At 40.9% G+C, this 16,430-nt stretch overlaps 1 protein-coding gene and 1 pseudogene across 4 annotated transcripts in view; one reads left to right on the forward strand and one right to left on the reverse strand.

The window, feature by feature from the left end:
- Positions 1 to 16,430, forward strand: part of NAV3 (neuron navigator 3) — an 883,898-nt gene that overhangs the window by 188,042 nt on the left and 679,426 nt on the right. The gene's annotated exons all lie outside the window — the stretch shown is intronic.
- LOC133041399 (small ribosomal subunit protein eS6-like) lies at positions 10,507 to 11,319 on the reverse strand (annotated as a pseudogene).

Genomic DNA, 16,430 nt, shown 5'->3' on the forward strand with positions numbered 1-16,430 from the left:
ATGATTGTGAGATGCCCTCCTGATGGTTATAACACAAAAATATGATAAAAATAGATTTATTGCTTAGAAGACTGGGAAACTACAATGCACAGTTTGGGGGAGGGAGCAAGCTGCAGGCGCTGTGGTTCTGCTTTTATTGGGGTGGAGGGCTGGGCCCTAGGATTTCTAGGGCTCATTCTTTGTTGGTGAATTTAAAACATAGAGCAGAAATATAGAGTGGTAAGAGGAAAAAAGCAAATAGTCCAAATCAGTTGTTGAAATCAGCCAAGATGTCTAAAACAAAGGAGCCTGCTATGGGGAGATGGCCTGGCTCTTTATCTAGTTTAGTGGCTGGCAATGTGTTTTTGTAAGATAGCCAGGTTTGGAGTGGATGCCTCCTTGAAATGAAAGCCTGGGCAATCAAAGCTTAAGCCAGGCACTTGTATTACAAAAAAGAAAAAAACACAAGCATCTGTGAGCCCTTATACTACACAGACACACACACAGGGGAGTGTGCAAATACTAGCATCTCCTGGGGTTGAATGGATTTGAAGTACATAACAATGGCAGTGCTGCTACATTGGAATTTGCAGGTTTCAAAGAAGTCCAGGAGCCGATGTGGCAGGGCCTTTCCTGTAGCTCATGTGGATTATTAGTTTGTGGAATGTGGGTTAAGGACAGGAACTTAGCTTCAAGGTGGGCATAATTATTAAGGGGATTGGGTTGGTTAATAAATATGATACGTCACAGTATCTCTCCTACTGACTTTTCTCTTTATATGGTGTGCGTGTGTGTGTGAAGTAAATGATATCTTGGAAGTGGGTAGCCACATATGAAATAAGGCAATACTTAGACAGATGGACGGTCTATATGGGTATTGATTTATTAGGAGTTTAGTAGTTTGGGCTCTCATTTTGTAGAAAATAGTGCTGTAATAGAGTACAACCAGAGAAGTCTGAATCCAGAGAGTTCCTGCAGGAAAGGAAAGTGAAAGGGGTGCTTTTCTCTCGGGGCAGGCAGAAGGGAAGGCTACTGTCGAAAGCTCTAGCAGTATTGCACTTGCCTGCTCCCTGCCCCTCAAATACTTGTTTGCTTCCTTCTGATAAAATAATCCATCAGGGATCTGGTACTTGCTTCTGAAACTCTGTCCTGAAGGTTCTCAGCAAAACCTTGGTTCACTTTTCCTTCTGCACTGTGAGCATGTGTTTCTTCTCTAGTCCTTGACACTGCTGAGACCCCAACAAGAATGTTCTTATGTATAACCTGTGACAACCATCTTCAGCATTAATCTTCCCGGCTTCTTAAATCCAGAAGTTCCTAGAGACATTTATACCCACTGATTTTTATAGTGGTACATCATTAACGTTGGGGTTCTTTCATTTTCTTTCTTTCCAGCTTTATTGCAAAATAGTTGACATACAAACATTGTGTAAGTTTAAGGTATACTATGAGATGATTTGATTTGGGTTATTTCTTTGATTTGTTTACATATTGCTTCCAGCTGCAAGTCTCTCTTCGACCAGAGACTCAGCATTTTCTGGGAGATGAAGACTTGTTGAATGCCTAATATAACATGGATACATCAGTCATCCTACTTGCTATTTACATATTTGACTGATGATACCCAGCGATGGATTGTAAAGCTGTGTTGTTTTTACTGCTAGTATTTCAAGAAAGAAAATGTATGCCAATAAAGTCCATAAATTTTAAGAGCTTTATAACAAAGTGCATTTCTGTTAATCATAATAAAGGTAAATAAGTTTAGATTTCCTGATACACAGAAATAACCGTCCTCTGGCAGAGCAGTAGAAAAACTCTTCTTGCCACCCTTGTCACAGAGCCTGATGTCACCTGGTAATGTGCATAATGTTTAAATGGTGATCTAAACCACAAAATGCAAAAACTGTTCATGCAGTCTGTAATGTCTAAGTCTGTGCAGTGAGAATTTCTTTCCTTCCATTTTCCTTGGTAAACAGAATCTGAGTAGAATATAAAGTAGTCTTAATAAATAAGATTAATGAAAGTTGGTAATCAATGTATCTTACTCTGGATAATAAAATTTCCCAGTAGGAAATTTTCTCTCTAGCAGCCTTCTCAAAGTAATATTTATTAATCTTCCTCATACACGTGGTTGTGTGCTATGGGAAAAGATTTTTCTGCTCAATACTTGAATAGATTACATATTTTCTACCCAGCATGTGGTATATTTTAAGAGAGTATTGGTTTTGCTGTTTTAGTGTATCGTGTGTCTATAAACAATATAATCTTTCAACTTGAGGCAAAATTTTTGCATTTGAGAAATAGCTCATTTGCTTTATTTATTGCCTCCTATTTCTTCCTGCCTGTGTCTGGTTACTCACAAGCCTAAGGAAAAAAAATAGTAATGATGCTAGATTTTGGATGTTGTTTACCCAAGCCAATTGTGTCCATTTTGCAGTGCTTTAAGCATATTATTGTCTTTGTGTGTCCCACTGTAGAAAAAGAACTGAAAATATTTAATTTTGGGCAGCATCCTTTTCCTTCTAATTGAGACAAAAAATGTATGATCACTTCATCCATTTTTTTCTTTCAATGAATGAGAGAAAACATATTGATTGTCCTCAAGGTCTGAATAACTGTTCATTAGAAAAGGTAATATTACATTTCCCTGTACACATTTTTCATCACTCTGTAGCATATTAACAGTTGCACCCATTGTTTTAAACTTAGAGACACTTTACCCAAAATGTTTTCTTGGAGTTGAGGTAAAATGCACTTAGGATATCATCTTTAAAAATGTAACTAACAAACTGTTTTCAAGTAAGCTTTTCCTATGTTTGCAGACTTTTCAGAACTCTGTGTGTGTGTCTGTACACACACATACATACGCAACCACATTGCTTGACATTACAAAGTTGAGAGATCTTACCAAATTCTACTGTCTAGGGAGCAAGTGAATGGTAAATATAAATTTAGAAAATTAGCTCCAAAGTCATTGTGGACTGGCAGATAGTATGTATTGAAGAGAACTGAGATTTATATGAAACCAAGTTTTGTAAGGTTGGCATAGAATTTGGAGAAATGGTTCCCCTACATCCACCTGCTCAAGCAGTTGCGTCCACATTTCCTATGTGCTCTACTCAACACCATGTTGCTCCCTGCAGTGGGAGACTTCCAGATTCCCTCAGCCGTACTTCTCGAGAAATTCCGCTGAACTAGGTATGTATATGGAACACTTGACAGCAAGACTTCCCACCAGGAGGCTTTTGTGGAAGCAGAGAGAATTCAGAAAAAGAATAGAATCAGAAACTAAAGGAATAGGCTGCCCATAAATGTCAATTCTAGGGATAGAGTCACTTTTTTGTAGCTCTTCTGAATATATGCCCAGAGGACATGAAGCCGGTATCTTGAAGGGATGACTGCACTCCCATAGTTGCGTGTGTGTGTGTGTGTGTGCACGCATCATTGCTTCAGTCACGTCCGACCCTGTGTGACGCTATGAACTGTAGGCCGCCAGTCGCCTATGGGAATCTCCAGGCAAGAATACTGCAGTGGGTTGCCATGCCCTTCTCCAGGGGATCTTCCCAATCCAGGGATCAAACTTGCATCTCTTACATCTCCTGCATCGGCAAGAAGGTTGTTTAGCACTAATGCCCCCTGGGAAGACCACTCCTATTTATATTGTGGCATTATTCCCAATAGTCAACATGTGAAAACCCATGTCTGTCACTGAATAGAGAAATTGTGACTATGTAGTGATATATATCACTATATATGTGTGCGTATGTACTATATATACACATGAATGTATATAAGATGTATTATCATTATAATATTGCTTCCCTCATAGCTCAGTTGGTAAAGAATCTGCCTGCAATGCAGGAGACCCGTGTTCTATTCCTGGGTTGGGAAGATACCCTGGAGGAGGAAATGGCAGCCTACTCTAGTATTCTTGCCTGGAAAATCCCATGGACAGAGGAGCCTGGCAGGCTACCATCCATGGGGTTGTAAGAGTCGGACACAACTTAGCGACTAAACCACCACCATCAGTATAGTATATTGGAATATTATTTAGCTTTAAAAAGGAAATCCTGCTATTTAGGACAACATGGATGAACATGGAGGTCATTATACCGAGTAAAATAAGCTAGACACATAGTTAAAGATTCTGCATGTTCTCAGATATGGAATTGAAGTAAGTTGAATACATAGAAGCAGAGAGTAGAATGGTGGTTGCCAGAAGTGGGGAGGTGGAGGAAATGGGGAGAGAATGACCAAAGGGTACAAAATTCCAGTTATGTAGGATGAATAAATTTAGAGATATAATATACAACATGTTGGCTATAGTTAATAATACTGTGCTGAATATTGGCAATTTGCTTGATTGTGGATTTCAGGTACTTACCACCCACCCATACACAGAAGTTATATGAGAAGATGGATATGTTAATTAGCTTTCTGTAGTAACCTTTTCAAAACCTCCTATGGTATCCTTAAATGTGTGCAGTTGTAGTGAAGTATATTTGATTTACAGTGTGTGTTAGTCTTAGCTATACAGCGAAATGATTCAGTTATGCATATGCATATATCTGTTCTTTTTCAGATTCTTTTCCCAGATGGAAAATTACAGAATTATTCCACAATACTGAGTAGAGTTCCCTGTGCTGTGTCCTTGTTGATGACCTATTTTATATACAGGATTGTGTGTGTGTTAATCTGAAACTCTTAATCTATCCCTTCCCTCCACCTTTCCCCTTTGGTAACCATAAATGTGTTTTCTATCTGTTAGTCTGTTTCTGTTTTGTACATAAGTTCACTTGTATCATTTTTTTTTAGATTCCACATATTAGTGATATGTATATGTGTATATATATATATATATCTTTCTCTGTTTTATTTCACTTAGTATGATAATCTCTAGGTCCATCCATGTTACTGCAAATGGCATTATTTCATTCTTTTTGATAGCTGAGTAATATTCCATTGTATATTTGTACCATATCTTCTTTATCTGTTGATGGGTATTTAGTTGCTTCCATGTCCTTTTTACTTTTAAAAAGGACAGTCTTTCATTCTTGTCAAATTAAAAGAAAAAACAGAAGAAAGTTCACCATAGAATCTGCTAAACTGAGTTGCACACAGTGGTGAACTAGGCACATTGCAGCTCCAGCCACAAGGCGAGGACCCGCCCTCCTGTGTCTGTCCTGTAGATGCACCTGTGGATCTTATGTGAGATTCTCAGATGCCACTCCATCCTTGGAACCAAAGGCATTTCCAATAGAACAAAATTAGGATTTGGAAACAAGAGTTTTCCCCTCTGTTTTCTATCCTGTTGTCATTTTTGGATAACAAAGCAGGATTAAAAAAAATATTTCATGTATCACCAATTATCCTACTGGGAACCTGCTCAAGTAAAGGCTAATATTAAAATGGGCAGCCTGCAAGTCATCTGGAACTCTGTAAAGTAATACAGATAAAGTTTGCCCAACACAGGAATTTAGAAGAAGAGGTGTAAGATTTTAGTTCCACAGTGCCCCTAGTTAGGTCAGTGCATTTCTGGAAGCCAGATAAATACCAAATGATGCTGCTGCTATGTTAAATAAAGGGATAGTTGTTATGGGATAAATCCATGGAATATCTTTTGCTACTTTTTTGAGAAAAGAAAAGAAAAATGCAAGAAAAGAAAAAGAAAAGAAAAATGCAAATCAGATCTTTTATATTGATGTTTATTTAGTTGAAGATGGGTAGCATGCAGCCCTTTGAGATCATCCATGGTTTAAACTGAAGTTTGCAAACTTGAGACAGAGAGTCCCAGTTTGTTTTAGGGAGATGTTTGAGTGGGGGTGGGGAAAGTAAGCTGACATTTAACAATTAGAGGTTTTAACTTAAATACTTGCCTTTTTCACTTCTGGGAATATTTGGAAGGTCAACCATGCTGAGCCTATCTTCATATGTGGTGATATTTTTCTAGGACTCAGTCGATCTCACTGTCATCTTTAAAGGAGTGTATGTGTTCCCTAGTCTACAGGCCCCGTGACTTTCTGTCATCTAAAAGTGAGGTCATGTGCAATGTTATGCTGGTCAGTGTTTTCTTGGCTCTGCAGACAGTGAAAAAACCTAGACCTGTAGCATTTGATTTCCCACCATGGCCAATGACAGGTTACCTGGTGAAGTCGTTGAGCACAGAATAGGGAAGATGCTCAGACAGCATGGTGTGAGCTTGTCCTAGCCTACCATGGTCAGTTTTCATTTATCATCACACTTGTATCATTTTTCTTATGTTAAAGAAATATTTCTCAATTCTTTTCTCTATTAAAATTGGAAACAAGACAAAAGACAAAATGCTTAAGAAAAAAAAAAAAAGGATGTTTCGTTGTGGTTCAACATGCAAATAACTGGCATGGTCTACTAGTTCATGGTACCTGTCTGGACCTTCTAGGTATTTGTTTGCTCCCTGTGGTTTGAAGGACTCTGAAGATTCAAGAGGATTCTAAGGGAGCTTTAAGGAAGCTGTGCTATGGTGGAAAGCATAACAGGAGCTCTTGGGAGTTTCAAATTTCAAACTTCTGCTAACTTACTGTTCAGTCTTCCACAGATCATGAACCCCACTGTTAATATTTTGAATCACAGACCTTTAGCTTTGGAAGGAGTAAAAGCAATTCTGTCTAACCCACTGTCCTAGACCCAGCCGTGTCTCCCCGTCCTTGTTAACTAGCCTGATGTTTGGCCCCAACACCGTTGCCGCCATTGCGTCTCCTCACTCCTCTTCTGGAGCAAGGTCCAACCATGGTGGTTCACACCCAAGGCCAGCCTTCAGGGCCAGGGTGACAAGACTCCCTCTGGGAGTCCTCTCACAGCTTCCTGTCTCAGGGGAAGTGTGGTCCCAATGTGCATAGGGCCTGGCTTCTGTCCCTTTAGTGAGGTAGAGGGCGGCATAAAGAAAATAGACAGTATTAGAGGATTACATGACAGGAGGCTGACTCTGACCAATGAGGAAGATACAACAGGAAGCAGTGTGTAGATAAAATTCTCTCCTGATTGTCCCAAGCTGCTGCGGTTCCATGTGGCCTCTCTGAGGACCTCCTCTCTATGTATCTGAGCCACTGGCTATTTTCTTGTAAGCTTCTTAATAACCCCACCTTGTGTTTTCTTTCCCTCCTTATCTGCTTTTCCCCTTCCTCCTCGGCTTAGTTGCCTTGGAGTTGCCCCTTCCATTCAAGCCTCAGTCCATAATATTTGCCTCAGACTTGGATTTTTAAAGACTCAGTTATTAAGATATTAGCCACTTGTCAAAGCAGGGATTCTAATAGATGGCCTTGTGACTACATCTACTTCTGCTTTTTTGACTACTCCAAAGGCTTTCACTATGTGGATCACAACAAACCATGGAAAATTCTTCAAGAGATGGGAATACCAGACCACCTGACCTGCCTCCTGAGAAATCTGTATGCAGGTCAGGAAGCAACAGTTAGAACTGGACATGGAACAACAGACTGGTTCCAAATTGAAAAGGAGTACGTCAAGGCTGTATATTGTCACTCTGCTTATTTAACTTATGGGTTTCCCTGGTGGCTCAGAGGGTAAAGCGTCTGCCTGCAATGCAGGAAACCTGGGTTCAATTCCTGGGTCAGGAAGATCCCCTGGAGAAGGAAATAGCAACCCATTCCAGTACCCTTGCCTGGAAAATCCCATGGACGCAGAAGCCTAGTAGGCTACAGTCCATGGGGTCGCAAAGAGTCGGACACGACTGAGCGACTTCACTTTCTTTTCTTTCACTTTCTTTATTTAACTTATATGCAGAGTACATCATACAAAATGCTGTGCTGGATAAAGCACAAGCTAGAATCATGATTGCTGGGAGAAATATCAATAACCTCAGATACACAGACAACATCACCCTTATGGCAGAAAGTGAAGAAGAACTAAAGAGCCCCTTGATGAAAGTGAAAGAGGAGAGGGAAAAAACTGGCTTAAAACTCGACATTCAGAAAACTAAGATCATGGCATCTGGTCCCATCGCTTCATGGCAAATAGATGGAGAAACAATGGGAACAGTGAGAAACTTAATTTTTGGGGGCTCCAAAATCACTGCAGATGGTGACTGCAGCCATGAAATGAACAGACACTTGCTCCATGGAAGAAAAGCTATGACCACCCTAGGCAGCTTATTAAAAAGCAGAGACAGTACTTAGCCAGCAAAGGTCCATCTAGTCAAGGCTATGGTTTTTCCAGTAGTCATGTACGGATGTGAGAGTTGGACTATAAAGAAAGCTGAGCACCAAAGATTTGATGCTTTTGAACTATGGTGTTGGAGAGAACTCTTGAGAATCTCTTGGACTGCAAGGAAATCCAACCAGTCCATCCTAAAAGAAATCAGTCCTGAATATTCATTGGGAAGGACTGATGCTGAAGCTGAAACTCCAATACTTTGGCCTCCTGATGTGAAGAACTGACTCATTGGAAAAGACCCTGATGCTGGGAAAGATTGAAGGCAGGAAGAGAAGGGGACGACAGAGGATGAAATGGTTGGATGGCGTCACCAACTCAATGGACATGAGTTTGAGTAATTTCTGGAATTTGGTGATGGACAGGGAAGCCTTGCGTGCTGCAGTTCATGGGGTTGCAAAGAGTTGGCAACGACTGAGTGACTAAACCAATGTGACTACTATTTGAGTAAATATTTACTGTATTCTAAAACAATTTCAATGTCAAGCTTTCAAGGGGTATACAGAATAAACATAATTTCTATTTCACATGCTTTGCAAAAAAAAACAAAAAAAACTGTTATAAAATGGTTAATAGTTGGGACTGTTGGAGTCAGGGAAATCTGAGGTCACATCCTGTTTCCAATATTTGCCAGTACTTGGTGTGTGATTGTGGCGAAATGTACAAAGTCTTTCCCAGCTTTGGTGTTCTTAAAATATAGGCCTGTGACAATTGAACTGTGTGTCCTGGGCCTTGATTGAAACTGCCATGGCCCGAGGAACTTAGCCTTTGCATGACAAGATGGGCTGGGACTGAAGATGGTTGATGAATGTATGGTTCAGCCTGCTACTTTGCGCCAGATATCAGTCACACGGGTTCAGGTGGGGAGGTTATCTGACAACAGCATCTATGTGGTTGGAAGAGACTGGAAGGAAAAAGAAAATGCAGTCAACACTAGAAATTGCAGTTGTGCTTGTCAACTTGTCAGCTGAATGAAAAAATAAATAAGAGGTTAGTAAACAGCATCGAGGAATGTAAGATAAGATTAGATGTGACAGCTTTGCCAGGATGTCTTCTTGGGGCTATGGAAAAAGTCGAAGCAGAAAAGCACATTTTGGTTTCTCTGTTTCTCTTATCGGCATAGCTTAGGGAAAGTCTGTGTGTTAGAAATATCACCTCACATACTGTTTTCTTTTTCTTCCAGGCAGTTTGCTAACCACTGTTTTTCATTGTGATATATTGAATATTTCATTTGCAAATATCCAAAATCCTAAGAGGAGGAAAAATGAGAGAAAAAAAATACTTCAACATAAGTTCTTTTTTCCTGGCTATCTGACATCAGTTAAAGAAATCTTTTGTTTGTGAAAAGTTACCCATTACTATATTTTTTAAGATGATTGTCATGAAATTAGAGTTTTGTGACAAAACATTGTGTTTGAAGTTAAAAATGTCTTTCAGAATATATATTTGATCCACACTTTGCAAATTTTTTTGGACCCACTCTCCATTTTGTAGTAATTTTCATTTTACAGTGAAGAAAATTGAGGCTTTGTTGATATTTATTGGTTCACAGTAATAGAATGTGGATGTTATTGAGTTCTTAGATAAACCTCAAAATGCATTTGGCAGAGAGGAGTTAGCTACAGGGTATTGGGTGACCCAAAGAACATTTGAGCAGTTAGAACTTGGACTCAGGGCTTAATTTTCTGGGATACTGACTCAAGTCAAGCTGCTTAGCTGGCCTGTTGAGGAAGCTGACACACCCAGCCATTAATGCTAGAAACTTGAACTTGTTGTATTGATGCCCCTTGCACATCAGGAACTTGACCTTGCCTCCACTGAGACCTCAGGAAACTGGGTGCCTACCAATGCCTGCCATTCCCAGCGCCAGCAATACGGAAGCTGCCCAGAGAGCTTGTTTCCACTTGTTGCTTGCCTGTGAATTGATGGCTCAGTGGGTGCATCTGATGAATGAAGCACAGGTTCTATGTCTGGGATCTGGCTGCAGTTTAACATCAACAATGGGTACATTAGAATACCTCCAAACATGGAAAAGTTATTCACAGGAAGATAGACTACCACTGATCTGCCAAATTTAATACAGTTGGGAAATTCTAATGCTCACCTGCATGCCTGGTCCTAAGTTGGTGCTCTTTACCATTATGCTGTGCGGCCTCAGTACTGCCTCTGCTTTATGCCAGTGCTTTGTGAAGGGTCCTTCCTGGGCCAGTAGCATCAGCACCCTTAAAACTTGTAGAAATGCGGGTGCCTCCCCAAATCTACAGAATGAGAGACACATGCTGGAACCCAGCCATGTATTTTTTTTTTTTTTCAATTTTTTTTTTTTTTGATGTCTGATCTTATTTATTTGTTACTCTTAGAACATCTCATTTTTGACTGGACTCAGACTTAGAAGTAGAAGCTCTCAGAGAGGACAGCTTCCATCTCTTGGCAATCTGTTCCTGCCGTTTTTCTTTGGCCTCCTTCCTTCTCTTGACCAAAAGTTTAGCGTATTCTGCAGCCTCTTCTTTGTTTTTCTTAGAAGCTGTTTCTTCAGAGCAATATGCTGGCGATTGTGTTGCAGAACTTGTGGAGTCACGAGACGCTGAATCTTGGGTACTTTATTCCTAGGTTTCTTACCTTCTTTGTTTAGGGGTTTTCCGCACAACATACTGGCGGACATCATCATCTTTAGAGAGATTGAAAAGTTTGCAGATTCTGCTAGCTCTTTTGGGACTCAGGCGACGAGCCACTGCAGTATCAGTCAGTCCAGGAATATCCTTCTCCCCTTTTTTCATGATGACCAAGTTGAGAACACTCAGATTGGCATCCACAATGCAACCCCGGACAGATTTGCGCCTTCTCTCTCCAGTCCTCCTTGGTCTGTAACAGGAATGTCCCTTACTCAGCAGCAGGCGAACTCGGCCATGGGTCAAGACACCCTGCTTCCTGGGAAAACCCTGCTTATCGTTCCCGCCACTGATTCGGACCACATAACCCTTCCATTCTTCACCCAGAGCGTCAGCAGCAACTTCTGTGGCGATATGCTTCTCGTAGAAGGTACGAAATTTTCGTTCATCATCCACTTCAGTGAGCTTCTGGCAGCCAGTGGCCAGGAAAGAGATGTTCAGCTTCATTCTGAAGTGGCCGACAGCCTCCGAGGTGCCACGAAAAAGAGCTACTTTTTTTTTTTTTTGATGTGGACCATTTTTAAAGTCTTCACTGAATTTGTTACAATATTGCTTCCGCTGTTTATGTTCTGGTTTTTCGGCTGTGAGGCATGTGGGATCTTAGCCCCCCGACCAGGGATGAAACTCACACCCCCAGCTTTGGAAGGCAAAATCTTAACCATTGGGCAGCCAGGAAAGCATCATGTATGTTCAGCCAGTCCTCCGGGTGATTCTGAAGTGACTGCTATTTGAGAAGCACTATATAACCAAAGCTTAATTTTGAGGAACTTGGTACTTTTTGAAAGCTGGGGGGAAAGCAATTGAAAACCGAGAGAATTAGAAACCATTAACATATTTTTACATAGTTCCTTTGTGATTCTTATCCATGAGTATGTGATGTCTTCATTTATTAGGACTTCATAAACTCATAGTAATTTATTAGAGTTGAAATATATCAGATAGAAGATTTGTTCAGTTGAACTTTTAAATGAAGATGATGGGGTGCCAGAGATTTTTAACTCCATGTTACAGACCAGAAGGTCCCTTTATAACTGCACCTTAGAAGCTGAATCTTTTAATTTTTCATAAGCCCTGGAGGAATTCTCTTGGCTTGGTTACTCTACGGAGTTATTGCAAAACAAATGGCACTTGCCTGCAAGGGTGGAGATGTGCATAAAGTCTGGAGTTCAGCATGCCTTTCCTCCAGGTCTGTCTGTGTGCTTTGGTCTTTCTGAATTTAGAATTGCTGGCTTGTTATAAATTCTTAGCCACATCTGCAAGGAATGGGATAGGAGATGATGGAACAGATTGCAAGGTCCTCAATCACTTATTCACTCGTTCATCCAGCAGTTATTTATCAAGAAAATAGCTTGTTTTACTGTGCTTTTGCTTTATTGTGCTTCATAGATATGCAGATTCTGTGTTTTTGAAAAACGGAAGGTTTGTGGCAACCTTGGATCAAGCAAGTCTACTGGTCCTGTTTCTGCAACGGCATTTGCTCACTTTGTGTCTCTGTCATATTTTGTTCATTCTCAAAATATTTCAAAGTTTTAAATTACTTTTATATTTGTTTTGGGGATCTGCACTCAGTGATCTTCAATGTAATTATTGTAATTGTTTCGGGGTACCACGAATCACATTTATATGAGACAGCATACTGAATTGATCGGTGGTGTGTGTTCTGACTGCTCTACTGACGGGCCATTCCCTACCTCTCTACCTTTCCTCAGACTACCTTACTCCCTAAGACACAACAGGATTGAAATTAGACCAGTTAATAACCCTACATTGGCCTTTAAGTGTTCAAGTGGAAGAAGAGTCAATCAGTCTGGCAGACTTGACTGTTGTCTTATTTTAAGACAATACTTTAAGAAACTGCCATAGCCACCCCAACCTTTAGCAATCACCACCTTGCTCAGTCAGCAGCCATCATCACTGAGGCAAGATCCTCCAGCAGCAAGAATACCACAGCTTGCCGAAGGCTCAGATGATGGTTGGTTTTTAACAATAAAGTATATTTAAATTCAGTTATGCACATTGTTTATTTAGACATAATGCTATTGCTTAATAGACTACAGTATAGTGTGTGTGTGTTAGTTGCTCAGTCGTGTTTGACTCTTTGTGACCCCATGGACTGTAGGCCACGAGGCTCCTCTGTCCATGGAATTTTCCAGGCAAGAATTCTGGAGTGGGTTGCCATTTACTTCTCCAGGGGATCTATCCAACTTAGGGATCAGACCCAGGTCTCCTGCATTGCAGGCAGATGCTTTATTGTCAGAGCTACTAGGGAAGACCCACAATATAGTGTGAACATTGACTTTTCTCTGCACTGGGAGACTGAAACATTTGTGTGGCTCACTTTCTTGTGATGTTCATTTTATTGCTGTTGGATTCTTTACCACTGAGCCACCTTGGAATCCCATATAACATACTAACAATGTTCACAGAGTTAAGTATCAAGCGAAATACTTCAACACAAAAATTAATGGCTTGAAACTTACTTGGGGGAGAAGACAAGGTAGGTATAATTTAAGAGCCCTGTTAGCTCTTGAGAATGTGCTTTGGACTGAGCATTTGACTAGTCACTTAGACATTTAAACTGCAGTCCATGTGAGGTAGGTGTGCTGCGTGATGAGAGCTGGTGGAACAAAGCCCGTGAAAGGGCCACTGTCCTGTCCCCAAGGAGTTTACACGCCAGTGGGAGACAGGCATGGGTAATTTCAATGCAACATGGCCTGAATCCAAGAGAATAGGAATCTCTATCTATAAACATATGAGCTGAAATCCACCACATGCCGCACACACCCGAGTGTCAGCCCAGGCCCAGTGGGGACACGCTGCTTCATCAGAGCGGATGCATGTGGGGCTGACTGACGTGTGCGGGCCTCAGTGCATGTGTGTTCTTGCATTTGGATGCTGGAGAAGGAGAAACTGGGGGAAAGATACGGGTGTGTTATTTGACATCTGTAGTAGGGCTGACAGTGCAAGATCCGAGTAAGTCAGATGGTCTCCCTGTAGCCTTGGAACAAAGGTGATGTTGACATGCACTCCCAGTACAGTGGAGTCAGTAAGAGTTACAGTGGGCTACCCAACCAATAGATCTTTTTGTGTTCAAAACTAATGAGTCGGCACTCCTGAGACACAGAGATAAAATGACTTGACAAAAATTATATAATTGGTAAGTGGCAGGGCCAGGATTACTCTCGAGTGCCTGCTCTTAGCCATTATATTAGCATGTCCACATAGTTACCACCGCTAGATAGAGCAAAGTGAGGTTTAGGGACATAAAGGAAGACCCCTTCCTTGGTGGTACACCTCTTAAGGGTCAGACACAACTGGTCTAATTACCTATTGATTTTGCTCCAAAGTCGTATCATATTTAGGCTAATTATTGTCAGGAAAAAACATTTGCTCTTCAACTGTGTTGGGGCTGGTTTTGGGCATAAATTGTTCAAATTCACATGGATGCGATTAAATAATAATTCTTAGAGGCACAGCTGGGAAGACAATTTGAGTATCTCTTTTGGGGCTCATTCATTCTGGCAGGCCCTTCAAGAATAGTGTTGTGTGCTAGAGAATGAGAACAAAAGATATTTACATTTCCCTGGCTCAATGCAACATTTTTTCGCATGTTCCCCGATACAGAACTATGCAGTCTCAGCTTAGTACTGGTCTTATCACTTGAACAATTCAGACTTTTATTCCTTCAGAAAAATGTTAGCTTTTTCTCCCAAGGCATCTCTGCAACCTGTTGAGAGCAGAACTAACCTTTGATCTGGGTGGCGTTAGATGCCACAGTTTCCACTGTGCGATGTCTGCTTGTCCCTTTCCTCTCATGTTTCTGAAGGCTTTCATTCTCCTTTCAATGGTCAGTATTATGTTTGTCCTTTGGGCACTCACTTGAAATGAAATAGTGAATTGACTGCTGGGCACGTTACTTTAAAATATACAAGATGCTCACAATATCTTAGGCAGGACTGGCTACATAATTTGGGGATGTGTTTGTGCATGCTGAGTCACTAAGTCACATCCAACTCTTTGTGACCCCATGGACTGGAGCCCACCAGACTCCTTTGTCTACAGGGTTTCTTACGCAGGAACACTGGAGTCGGTTGCTATTTCCTTCTCCAAGGGATCTTCCTGACCCAGGGATCGAACCTGCATCTCCTGCATCTCTTGCATTGGAAGACAGTTTTCTTTATCACTGAGCCACCTGGGAAACCCTTGGGGATGCCCAAGGCAAACTAATAACAGTAGGCATTTTGTATTTTTGAGAAGCTCAAGGTAATGACCACAGAGTCTTAACCCTGCCACGTGAGAGGCCCTTCTGAGTCCTGGGCCCTGTGAGACTGCAAGGACCACTTACCTGTGAGGCTGACTCTTCATTTTAGGAAGATTGTCTCAGGGGGTCATTCCCAAATGTCTGTATTCTGATACTATTCTGTGGCAAAGCTTTCACTGGTGGTGGCAAATAGCGAAAAAAAGAGGACATTAAAGGTATGAGGTGATCTTTAAAAAAAAATGTATGGGGTGATCTTATGCATTTTATAAAATTTACTAAAGGACTAGTCCTTTAACTTATATCATTTTGCCATGTAAAATAGCCTTTCTTTTTGAGGTTATTGCAATGACAAACATAAAGTTATCTTTATCTGACAAAAATAACACATGGCAACCCCCTGTCCTGGTGTTTTTTTCTCCCCTGGCCCCTGATTTTACCCATTAGAAATTCCTAACATCTTGGAACCATGGATCTAAAGTACCTAATAAGAATATATCATTGCTTTCCCCAAATTTTTCATCAGGAGGTACCTTCAGAAAGCAACATATTATTTAAGCTTCATGAAATTATTTGCTATTATGTTCTAAGTGATCATCAAGGATTTTGTATAAGAAATGGCTCTAAGATGATAGTTTCACCATTCCGTATTAAGAAACTGGGGCTCCAGGTGGCACTAGTGGTGATGAGTCCACTGGCCAATGCAGGAGATGTAAGAGAGGTGGGTTTGATCCCTGGGTCGGGACGATCCCCTGGAGCTGCAGGAAATGCAGGAGGAGGACTCTCCTGGAGGAGGAAATGACAACCCACTCCAGTATTCTTGCCTGGACAATCCTATGGACAGAGGAGTCTGGAGGGCTACAGTCCATAGGGTTGCAAAGAGTCAGGCATTACTGAAGCAACTAAGCATGCACACTTGCATATTAAGAAGATTGTTTGGCCATTCCATATGCAAATGATAGTTTCTGTCCTATTTCTAATATCTCCTTTGCACATAAGGACTCACAGAATACATTCGTCCCAGGATTTAATGCCAGCAAAATCTGCCTCTCAAATGAGCTTGCTTGCACAAAGAGAGCGATAAAATCCACCCCAAAATTTAGTTGAGTGCTGAATTCGCTCTTCAATTACAGGATGGTTTTATGTCATTTTTCTAGGATCTCTCTTCCTTTACTCTAAATGGTTTCTGATCTCTCTTGAGAAATTTGTATGTTAACTGTTCTTACTCGGTTTTAAATGTTCTTACCGTAACACTTTTCAGATGTATTCTTCATATCAATGTATGGCAAAACCCACTGGAAAAAAAATAATAATAATAA

This window comes from Dama dama, chromosome 3 (genome assembly GCF_033118175.1).
Source record: "Dama dama isolate Ldn47 chromosome 3, ASM3311817v1, whole genome shotgun sequence".
NCBI classification, from domain to species: domain Eukaryota; kingdom Metazoa; phylum Chordata; class Mammalia; order Artiodactyla; family Cervidae; genus Dama; species Dama dama.